This window comes from Schistocerca nitens, chromosome 5 (assembly GCF_023898315.1).
Source record: "Schistocerca nitens isolate TAMUIC-IGC-003100 chromosome 5, iqSchNite1.1, whole genome shotgun sequence".
In the NCBI taxonomy this organism is placed as follows: domain Eukaryota; kingdom Metazoa; phylum Arthropoda; class Insecta; order Orthoptera; family Acrididae; genus Schistocerca; species Schistocerca nitens.
Window position 1 is genome coordinate 82,136,004 of NC_064618.1, and position 12,746 is coordinate 82,148,749.

The 12,746-nt window shown below is 45.8% G+C and overlaps 1 pseudogene; it reads right to left on the bottom strand.

Moving 5' to 3' along the window:
* Positions 1-2,176: 2,176 nt before the first annotated feature.
* Positions 2,177-2,294, bottom strand: LOC126261447 (5S ribosomal RNA; annotated as a pseudogene).
* Positions 2,295-12,746: the final 10,452 nt, after the last annotated feature.

Consider the following 12,746-nt stretch of genomic DNA (forward strand, 5'->3'; position numbering starts at 1 on the left):
ACCATAAATCCTTCAGTGCTGTCCATAAACCCGTAAGAGTACGAGGGGGAGCCAGATATGCTGAATAATGTTCATGTTTGGGCAGTCTGGTGGCTAGCGGAAGTGTTTTTGAACTCAGAAGAGTGTTCCTGGAGCCACTCTGTATCAATTCTGGACGTGTGGGGTGTCGCTTTGTCCTGCTGGAATCGACCAAGTCCGTTTGAATGCACAACGGACATGAATGGATGCAAGTGATCAGACAGGATCCTTACGTACGTCTCACAATCTAGACGTATCAGGGGTCCCGTATTACTCCACACCATTACAGAGCCTCCACCAGCTTGAACAGTCCCCTGCTGACATGCAGGGTTCATGGATTCATGAGGTTGTCCCCATATCCGTGCACATCCATCCGCTCGATACAGTTTGAAAAGAGATTCGTCCAACCAGGCAACACGTTTCCAGTCATCAACAGTCCAATGTCGGTGTTGACGGGCTCAGGCGAGGCAAATGTTCAAATGTGTGTGATTCCTTGGGGACCAAACTGCTGAGGTCATCGGTCCATAGACTTACACACTATTTAAACTAACTTATGTTAAGCACAAAACACACATCCATGGTCGAGGGAGGACTCGAAACTCCGGCGGGAGCAGCAGCGCAATCCGTGACATGGCGCCCTAAACCGCGCGGTCACTCCGCGCGGCTCAGGCAACGGGTAAAGATGTGTATCGTGCAGTGATCCAGGGTACACGAGTGGATCTTCGGCTCCGAAAGCCCATATCGATGATGTTTCGTTGAATGGTTCGTGGGCTGACACTTGTTGATGGCCTAGTAAAATAAATCTGCAGCAATCTCCGGAAGAGTTATGCTTCTGTGACGTTGAAAGAGTGTCTTCAGTCGGTCGTTGATCCCATTCTTGCAGGATCTTTTTTTGGACGCAGCGATGTCGGAGATTTGATGCTTTACCGGAGCCGTGGTATTCAAGGTACACTCGTGAAATGATCGTACGGGAAAATCACGGCTTCATCGCTACCCCGGAGATGCTGTGTAGCATCGCTCGTGCGCCGATTATAACAGCACGTTCAAACTCACTTAAATGTTCATAACCTGCCATTGTAGCAGCAGTAACCGATGTAACAACTGCGCCAGACACTTGTTGTCTTATATAGGCGTTGCCGACCGCAGCGCTGTATTCTGCCTGTTAAATACGCATGCCTATACCAGGTTCTTTGGCGCTTCAGTGTATGTGTTCTTAGGACGAGTGAGAGTTAAGTCGAGAGAGAACGGAGCGCATATGGAGGTGCTGTTTGCACCTTTAATAGGGCACCCAGTATCTGATATTGGAACGGAGTACTGTACGCCATCAGATCCACTGCTGCTTACTGCACGCCCTCTGCGACCCAACTTCGAATTGTGGTAGCCTGAAGCTACATTACCTGAGGAAAAATGTGAAGATTCAGAAGGGGAGGGAGAAACGAAATGCAACTTCACACGTTGAGACAGACTGTGTTGTGATCTCAGTGATTACAAGATAGAGTCAAATTTACAAAGAACTCGGCAGTATGAGGCCACTTATCAGTATGCTGTTACACCCCCTCTGGTCTGGATGCATGCAATGATTCGGTTGGGAACAGTGTCATAGGACAGTTGTATCCCCTCTGGAGACAAGCTGGCACATCTCTGTTATAGCTGTTCCTTGACAGCCCAGATATTGGCACTGAGGTGGTGTTGATGTCCGAGCCGTCCCACACATGTTGTATAGGAGGCAGGTCTGGGGAGCCTGCTGACTGCGGGAATACCTCAGAGCAGTTCATAGAGACACGCATCATGTGTGGATGAGCACTGTCCTGTTGAAATATGGCACCACGAAACTGTCACATAGCACTGTTGTGCTGTGAGTTTCCTCTCTCACTCACTACCAGCCCTGACCTGACCCATTCCTGTCGGCAGTGTTACTCTTGGTGTCGTGGTGTGGGGAGCCGAGTCCCTCCTAAAGCACTCCGTCATAAGGCCACAAGTGGCCCATCGGGACCATCCGACCGCCGTGTCATCCTCAGATGAGGATGCGGATAGGAGGGGCGTGTGGTCAGCACACCGCTCTCCCGGTATTTACGATGGTTTTCTTTGACCGGAGCCACTACTATACGGTCGAGTAGCTCCTCTATTGGCATCACGAGACTGAGTGCACCCCTAAAAATGGCAACTGCACGTGACGGCCCAGACGGTCACCCATACAAGTGCCGGCCACGCCCGACAGCGCTTAACTTTGGTGATCTGACGGGAACCGGTGTACCCACTGGGGCAAGGCTGTTGCCCGTGTCCCTCCCAAACATTGGAATAATGGGGCTTCTCCCCAAGTCGCCGCCGTACTTGCTGCCGATGGTCATCCCGGGTACTGCAGAACCGCGATTCACCGCTGAACACATTGCGAAGTCATTCGTCAGCAGTCCATGCTTCCCAATCACGACACCACTCCAAACGCAGCTGTTTGTGTTGTGGTGTTAACACAGCCTACACATGGGACCGTAATTCACTAGTCTGGCTGCAGCTACACTCCGACCAATGGCTTGAGTGGAAGGCGCAGTTGTGAAAGGCTTACGACGTGCTTGCAGCACAATACGACGATCCTCCAGTGTAGTGGTCCTATGATGAGTATGCCCGCCCTCAGATTCCCATGCAGTCTATCATCGGACCACTTTCACATCTGAATGCCAACAAAATTGGATATTGTACTAATCAACAAGCCGGCCACAATGAGGATTGAAACTCTGTCAGGTGCCGATAACGTTGTCTCACAAGAATATGCGACACCACCGTGCCCTTCACTATGATCACTCAACATCTGACGCTGTTCGCACCCATTATATACACTACTGGCCATTAAAATTGCTACACCAAGAAGAAACGCAGATGATAAACGGGTATTCATTGGACAAATATATTATACCAGAACTGACATGTGATTACATTTTCACGCAATTTGGGTGCACAGATCCTGAGAAATCAGTACCCAGAACAACTACCTCTGGCCGTAATAACGGCCTTGATACGCCTGCGCATTGAGTCAAACAGAGCTTGGATGGCGTGTACAGGTTCAGCTGCCCATGCAGCTTCAACACGATACCACAGTTCATCAAGAGTAGTGACTGGCGTATTGTGTCGAGCCAGTTGCTCGGCCACCATTGACCAGACATTTTCAATTGGTGAGAGATCTGGAGAATGTGCTAGCCAGGGCAGGAGTCGAACATTTTCTGTATCCAGAAGTAACGTTGTTACTTTAATTTGCTATGAAAGCGGTACTGATAGACAATAAAAGCAGGTTAAAGCTGTGAGCTGTCTGGGGAAGTTAACCTTGCATTACTGAGCAACTGTTTCACCAGGTATCCAGTTTCGCTTACCAAATTCCCAACCAGACTAACATTAATTATAATCTTTTAATAGTCATACGACAACCGGTGATATGTATATAAAAAAGAGAATTTAAATAAAAATAAATAAATCAGTTTGTATTTGGAAATTTATTTTAACATTGATCATTGAAATTTCAGCATATTAAACTCGATTCATAACTAAGCTGGTGCCGTATTTAGGATTGTGAAAATGTGAGATTGTAATCTTACGGAACACATCCAATATGGAGCCAAGATTGGGAGACTGCATACAACACTGCATTCATAAAATAACACACGAAGAACGTTGAAACATATGCAAGAGGAAATTAACGACAACCAACCGATTCAATTTTCACCCAAAGAAGTTACGTTCGTAGCACAGTCCTGTCCGTCATGTAATTACCACACACTGGTATACTAAATTCATACTAACTCTCTGTGAAATCTTCCCGAAAAGAATAGCTGAGGGCTACTTTGATGATTACACCACATGCTTCACGTCGTCAACTTGGTTTACACAAAGAGTGTAACTCCACAATAATTTTTATAATTAAAATAAATTAGATCGAAAAGCAGTTTACAAAAGAAAAACCTCGAACTGGTTACTATCGTCTTACTATTAACCTGATGGTCTCGCAAAGTACACCCCACGTGGGTTGAACATAAAGAAAAGTTGCTATATTGAAAAATATTGTCAAGACGAGACGTTATAGTCACACAAGCATTCGCATTTAGGATTGATGATCTTAGTTAGAGTTACTGATCAACACGTGGTTCCACTTTACTCACAAAGTAGTGACAAAGCAACTACCGGAAGATATTCTGAACTTCACACGCGAATTACACTGCGTTTCAATTTACGATAACATTAGATATTTTAGAGATAAACCTGAAATAAAGGTGGTTAAATTTTCAGTTAGACTGAACTTAAGAAATCCATTGTCCTACGGACTTAGCAGACACGCGCTTAGCCGGAGATCTTACCACTTCAGACGCTCGCCACGGACAGACTGCCCTGCGCTCCTACCGAGCGTGCTTCCCAAATGCAAACGGAAGTGACCAGAGAGGCAGCTTCCTATACCAACATGACAAGGGACGGACAGGACCATACTAAGAATAGAAACCTCTCTGCTTTTAGAAAGCGTAGCTACCTGTTCCGACGTTGGTCCTACTGTTCTCTAGCAGACAGGCTTGTCTGCTACCATCCAGCATGCAACTACAAATACATTTGCTCATTCATCCTCTCACACAGAAGGGAAGGGGGATGACAGTATTTTATCATATACAGTATATAAAAGAAAGCGGATGTAGGTTCCGTATGAGACTGTGTGACATGAATTACATATAAACTGTGTTTTAAAGTGTAGTAGTGTGACAGGTCGTTCTTGTTTATGTGTAAAAGTAACACGTTTCACTGCTCAGTCTCCTCCCAGATAGTCAGAAACACCACAGTAAATTTAGAAGAGGAATTTATGCCGTAAATGACAACATATTTAAGAAATTAACATGAAAGGAATCCAAAAAAATGGTTCAAATGGCTCTGAGCACCATGGGACTCAACTGCTGTGGTCAGAAGTCCCCTAGAACTTAGAACTACTTAAACCTAACTAACCTAAGGACATCACACACATCCATGCCCGAGGCAGGATTCCAACCTGCGACCGTAGCAGTCGCACGGTTCCGCACTGCGCGCCTAGAACCGCGAGACCACCGCGGCCGGCAAAGGAATCCAACAGAGACCTTTCACTGTACAGGACCTGGAACATGCGGTTGTGCATTATCCTGCTGAAATGTATGGTTTCTCAGGGATCGAATGAAGGTTAGAGCAACGGGTCGTAAAGTTGTAGGCGTCGCCACCGGTGCCGACCTTGTGTGAATGCTCTGTAAAGCTAATCATTTGTATATCAAAGCATCTTCTTCCTGTCAGTTAAATTTCGCTTCTGTAGCACGTGATTTCCGTAAAAAGGTCTCCGTCTTGAGTCCACGAGTGGCCTACCAGGACCATCCGACCACCGTGTCATCCTCAGTGGAGGATGCGGATAGGAGGGGCGTGGGGTCAGCACACCGCTCTCCCGGTCGTTATGATGGTATTCTTGACTGAAGCCGCTACTATTCGGTCGAGTAGCTCCTCAATTGGCATCACGAGGCTGAGTGCACCCCGAAAAATGGCAACAGCACATGGCGGCCTGGATGGTCACCCACCCAAGTACCGACCACGCCCGACAGCGCTTATTTCGGTGATCTCACGGGAACCGGTGTAGCCATTGCGGCCAGGCCGTTGCCACGTCATCTTCGTGGTACAGCAATTTTAATGGCCAGTTGTGTACACTACGAGGTTCATTCAAGTTCTAAGGCCTCAGATTTTTTTTCTCCGGACTGGAAAGAGATAGAAACATGCGCATTGTTTTAAAATGAGGCCGCATTCATTGTCAATACGTCCCAGAGATGGCAGCACCGTACGGCAGATGGAATTTTACCGCCAGCGGCGAGAATGAGAACTGTTTTAAATACTTAAAATTGGCGACGTTTTCCTTACTTGAACAGCGTGCAATCATTCGTTTTCTGAATTTTCGTGGTGTGAAACCAATTGAAATTCATCGACAGTTGAAGGAGACATGTGGTGATGGAGTTATGGATGTGTCGAAAGTGCGTTCGCGGGTGCGACAGTTTAATGAAGGCAGAACATCGTGTGACAACAAACCGAAACAACCTCGGGCTCGCACAAGCTGGTCTGACGACATGATCGAGAAAGTGGAGAGAATTGTTTTGGGGGATCGCCGAATGACTGTTGAACAGATCGCTTCCAGAGTTGGCATTTCTGTGGGTTCTGTGCACACAGTCCTGCATGACGACCTGAAAATGCAAAGTGTCATCCAGGTGGGTGCCACGAATGCTGACGGACGACCACATGGCTGCCCGTGTGGCATGTTGCCAAGCAATGTTGATGCGCAACGACAGCACGAATGGGACTTTGTTTTCGTCGGTTGTGACAATGGATGAGATGTGGATGCCATTTTTCAGTCCAGAAACAAAGCGCCAGTCAGCTCAATGGTAGCACACAGATTCACCGCCACCAAAAAAATTTCGGGTAACCGCCAGTGCTGAAAAAATGATGGTGTCCATGTTCTGGGACGGCGAGGGCGTAATCCTTACCCACTGCGTTCCAAAGGGCACTACGGTAACAGGTGCATCCTACGAAAATGTTTTGAAGAACAAATTCCTTCCTGCACTGCAACAAAAACGTCCGGGAAGGGCTGCGCGTGTGCTGTTTCACCAAGACAACGCACCCGCACATCGAGCTAACGTTACGCAACAGTTTCTTCGTGATAACAACTTTGAAGTGATTCCTCATGCTCCCTACTCAGCTGACCTGGCTCCTAGTGACTTTTGGCTTTTTCCAACAATGAAAGACACTCTCCATGGCCGCACATTCATCAGCCGTGCTGCTATTGCCTCAGCGATTTTCCAGTGGTCAAAACAGACTCCTAAAGAAGCCTTCGCCGCTGCCATGGAATCGTGGCGTCAGCGTTGTGAAAATTGTGTACGTCTGCAGGGCGATTACGTCGAGAAGTAACGCCAGTTTGATCGATTTCGGGTGAGTAGTTAATTAGAAAAAAAATCGGAGGCCTTAGAACTTGAATGCACCTCGTACGAGGGCTGATAACAACGCTAAACATGAATAACGCACTCTGATGGTCATTCCGATAATTTACATTTTGCTGATGCTGTGTACGTTTACCACCTTACATCACGATCCGGCCATGACTTCTGGGTGCTTGACTTTTGACAGGCAGTATATTTGACACGTGAGACGGGCAATATCCGTGCAGATGGACGCAATTGTAAGACAGTGCAGCTATGCACTGAGCAACGTACTTTCTTGATTTTGTTGCGCAGTTTGTGTACCACTCAGTTAAATTTTGATCACTCTAAAGAAATGTTGTTAACAAATGGCTATAGATTATGAAAGTTAGTCGCACGTAATTCCTTCCAAGGCAGTGGTTCCCAATCTTCGTTAGACCGTTATAGCTGAGCGCAATAAGGCATTGGCTAGTATCCGCCCCTCCTCCCCACTCTCCCCAACCACCTCTTGCCTCCTTCTCCCACATTATTAGCAACTCCAGCACCTAACTAAAATGTAAAATGACATTTCTAGCAACACTTTTATTTTTAAAAATGAATAAAGGTCGGTGGTTCAAGTGGCTGTGAGCACTACGGGACTCAACATCTGAGGTCATCAGTCCCCTAGAACTTGGAACTACTTGAACCTAACTAACCTAAGGACATCACACACATCCATGCCCGATGCAGGAGTCGAACCTGCGACCGTGGCGGTCGCGCGGTTCCAGACTGAAGCGTCTAGAACCGCTCGGCCACAACGGCCGGCAGATGAATGGTATTTAGTTTGTATGCATGTTAGAATGCATGAGAAACGAATTCGTGGTGCATCGCGAGTGCTACCCACAACTCCTTCTCAGAAAAGAAATCTAACTATCCACAGCGAGTGTAGACACTTGTTACGAAACATGTTTCCCTTGCATTACTCCTCCGCATCGTGGCACTTACTTGACTAGCACTCTGCAGCCCCTTTTAAAATCAACCAAGTTCGCGATGTGTAAACTATTCTTACTGTTCGTAAGTCACTTCATTGCTGCACTACTTACTTCTGAACCAGCAGAAGCTGGAAGATTTGAGCATGTTAATGCTTTGTGCCTGACCACAGCCACTAATAGTAACAGTAATAATAATAATACTGTGTATAGCAGTATAGTAGCCCTTACATAGTTACTCCTGCGTCGTGCTGTCAGTTAATACATTTATCTGTTTCGAAGCGCGTAATGAAGCAATTTCTGGATTTCTGCAGGTACCATCTACGACTTGGGGAAGATATTTTCTTGGCATCTTTATACTTGTACCCGTGGTCTAGGGCCGCCGGCACGGTAGCTCAGCGTGTTCGGTCAGAGGGTTAGCAGCCCTCTGTAATACAAAAACTGAGCTAATCGATCAACAACGAACTTAAACAGATGTCTTACGACGTCCGCCCCGAACAGATGCACCGAACAAAAGTGAACAAAATGAGATTTAAAAAAAAAAGGGTAGCGTCTTTGATTCATAATCAAAAACGTCTTTGGTCCCGGGTTCGATCCCCGCCACTGCCTAAATTTTGATAAGTAATCAGCATTGACGGCCGAAGACTTCCGGCATAAGAAGTCAGCCTCATTCTGCCAACGGCCTTGTCAAAGAGGGTGGAGGAGCGGATAGAGGTTCAGGACACTCTCTTGTCCTAGGGGTGGGAAATTGCCCCTAAAGGCGGAAGAACCACCAATGATCAACGACATGAGGATGCAGAAGGCAATGGAAACCACTGCATTAAAGACACGTAACGTGTATCCACAGGACATGTGGCCTGTAATTGAAGAAGTGTCATGATGATCTCTCCATTGGCAAAAGATTCCGGAATAGTCCCCCATTCGGATCTCCGGGAGCGGACTGCCAAGGGGGAGGTTACCATGAGGAAAAGATTGAATAATCAACGAAAGGATAACGTTCTACGAGTCGGGACGTGGAATGTCAGAAGCTTGAACGTGGTAGGGAAACTAGAAAATCTGAAAAGGGAAATGCAAAGGCTCAATCTAGATATAGTAGGGATCAGTGAAGTGAAGTGGAAGGAAGACAAGGATTTCTGGTCAGATGAGTATCGGGAAATATCAACAGCAGCAGAAAATGGTATAACAGGTGTAGGATTCGTTATGAATAGGAAGGTAGGGCAGAGGGTGTGTTACTGTGAACAGTTCAGTGACCGGGTTGTTCTAATCAGAATCGACAGCAGACCAACACCGACAACGATAGTTCAGGTATACATGCCGACGTCGCAAGCTGAAGATGAACAGATAGAGAAAGTGTATGAGGATATTGAAAGGGTAATGCAGTATGTAAAGGGGGACGAAAATCTAATAGTCATGGGCGACTGGAATGCAGTTGTAGGGGAAGGAGTAGAAGAAAAGGTTACAGGAGAATATGGGCTTGGGACAAGGAATGAAAGAGGAGAAAGACTAATTGAGTTCTGTAACAAGTTTCAGCTAGTAATAGCGAATACACTGTTCAAGAATCACAAGAGGAGGAGGTATACTTGGAAAAGGCCGGGAGATACGGGAAGATTTCAATTAGATTACATCATGGTCAGACAGAGATTCCGAAATCAGATACTGGATTGTAAGGCGTACCCAGGAGCAGATATAGACTCAGATCACAATATAGTAGTGATGAAGAGTAGGCTGAAGTTCAAGACATTAGTCAGGAAGAATCAATATGCAAAGAAGTGGGATACGGAAGTACTAAGGAATAACGAGATACGTTTGAAGTTCTCTAACGCTATAGATACAGCAATAAGGAATAGCGCAGTAGGGAGTACAGTTGAAGAGGAATGGACATCTCTAAAAAGGGCCATCACAGAAGTTGGGAAGGAAAACATAGGTACAAAGAAGGTAGCTACGAAGAAACCATGGGTAACAGAAGAAATACTTCAGTTGATTGATGAAAGGAGGAAGTACAAACATGTTCCGGGAAAATCAGGAATACAGAAATACAAGTCGCTGAGGAATGAAATAAATAGGAAGAACAGGGAAGCTAAGACGAAATGGCTGCAGGAAAAATGTGAAGACATCGAAAAAGATATGATTGTCGGAAGGACCGACTCAGCATACAGGAAAGTCAAAACAACCTTTGGTGACATTAAAAGCAACGGTGGTAACATTAAGAGTGCAACGGGAATTCCACTGTTAAATGCAGAGGAGAGAGCAGATAGGTGGAAAGAATTCATTGAAAGCCTCTATGAGGGTGAAGATTGGTCTGATATGATAGAAGAAAAAACAGGAGTCGATTTAGAAGAGATAGGGGATCCAGTATTAGAATCGGAATTTAAAAGCGCTTTGGAGGACTTACGGTCAAATAAGGCAGAAGGGATAGATAACATTCCATCAGAATTTCTAAAATCATTGGGGGAAGTGGCAACAAAACGACTATTCACGTTGGTGTGTAGAATACATGAGTCTGGCGACATACCATCTGACTTTCGGAAAAGCATCATCCACACAATTCCGAAGACGGCAAGAGCTGACAAGTGCGAGAATAAACGCACAATCAGCTTAACAGTTCATGCAACGAAGCTGCTTACAAGAATAATATACAGAAGAATGGAAAAGAAAATTGAGAATGCGCTAGGTGACGATCCGTTTGGCTTTAGGAAAAGTAATGGAAGCAAGGCTAAAGAAACATCAAGACACGTTCATAGGATTTGTCGACCTGGAAAAAGCGTTCGACAATATAAAATGGTGCAAGCTGTTCGAGATTCTGAAAAAAGTAGGGGTAAGCTATAGGGAGAGACGTGTCATATACAATATGTACAACAACCAAAAGGGAATCATAAGAGTGGACGATCAAGAACGAAGTGCTCGTATTAAGAAGGTTGTAAGACAAGGCTGTAGCCTTTCGCCCCTACTCTTCAATCTGTACATCGAGGAAGCAATGGTGGAAATAAAAGAAAGGATCAGGAGTGTAATTAAAATACAAGGTGAAAGGATATCAATGATGCGATTCGCTGATGACATTGCTATCCTGAGTGAAAGTGAAGAAGAATTAAATGATCTGCTGAACGGAATGAACAGTCTAATGAGTACACAGTATGGTTTGAGAGTAAATAGGAGAAAGACGAAGGTAATGAGAAGTAGTAGAAATGAGAACAGCGAGAAACTTAACATCAGGATTGATGGCCACGAAGTCAATGAAGTTAAGAAATTCTGCTACCTAGGTAGTAAAATAACTAATGACGGACGGAGCAAGGAGGACATCAAAAGCAGACTCGCTATGGCATAAAAGGCATTTCTGGCCAATAGAAGTCTACTAATATCAAATACCGGCCTTAATTTGAGGAAGAAATTTCTGAGGATGTGCGTCTGGAGTACAGCATTGTATGGTAGTGAAACATGGACTGTGGGAAAACCGGAACAGAAGAGAATCGAAGCATTTGAGATGTGGCGCTATAGACGAATGTTGAAAATTAGGTGGACTGATAAGGTAAGGAATGAGGAGGTTCTACGCAGAATCGGAGAGAAAAGGAATATGTGGAAAAGGAGAAGGGACAGGATGATAGGACATCTGCTAAGACATGAAGGAATGACTTCCATGGTACTAGAGGGAGCTGTAGAGGGCAAAAACTGTAGAGGAAGACAGAGATTGGAATACGTCAAGCAAATAATTGAGGACGTAGGATGCAAGTGCTACTCTGAGATGAAGAGGTTAGCACAGGAAAGGAATTCGTGGCGGGCCGTATCAAACCAGTCAGTAGACTGATGACCAAAAAAAATATATATATATATAGCCATTGTTACGCTTTTATCATCAACGATGTACGAGGCAAAGCACAACGGAATGTGTGTAATGGGCTGGACTATGTGAGGAACCTGTAACTTCCATCGCATTAATACTGCTAGCCGAGAAAAAGTAATTATTGGTAACTTATATAATTAGCATTAGAGTCTTATAAAATTGTGATAATAACAATGATCTTTCGATAATAATTTAGTTTCCTGTCAGAAACAGAATCGAATCGTTTGGTTTTTGTCCTCAGAAATTTTCATTGTGCCCCCAGTTTGGGAACCTTTGTTTCAAGGCGGCAGGTCGCCTTCGGATTTCTCGCGGAGTCTCGGGTCGGTATGGAGAACCGGCCGGCGGGCATAATCTGTCCCGCAGGTGGGAACCTGGCTGGTATCGCGCCTGCTCGTTAGTGACGTGGGCTGCGCACACAATGCGCCAGTTTGTGGCAGGCAGCTAGCAGGCACTCGCCGTCTGCATAATGCACGGTCCGCCGCACTAGCCGACCTTCGCACAGCTGGAACATCAGCTGTACGCCAAGAATAAGCTCAACACGTTCTTGCTGGAAGACGTATGCAGCAGTCTGCGAGTAGTAGACGTAAGAGAATTTCGTTTATTAATCACGATATCCTAGACCAGGGGCAAACGGCCAAAAGCAAGTATCAGTGCGGCCCAAGATGTGAGCATCTCTCACAAGATGGAAAAAAAAATCCATAAAATTCCATTAATGTAAATGAGCCGTGGCGCTCGTTACTGGCGCGCCAGTCTCTTGGATGTCCATTATCGATCCTTCGATGTTTCTTATCTTTGCTTGCCTCGTTGTTTTCCGCATTCGCGGGGCGAGTGGCAGTTGACGTTTGTTCGGGCTACCCGGTGAGACGCCGCGAGGTACGACGTGGGAAGCAACCACGTATATGTGGAGTTGGTTGTACGCGGTCTGCCGGTTCAGCATGGAGGATATGTGTTGGCTGCCTGCCTGTCTGCTCTCCTGATTTTGCTCGCCGT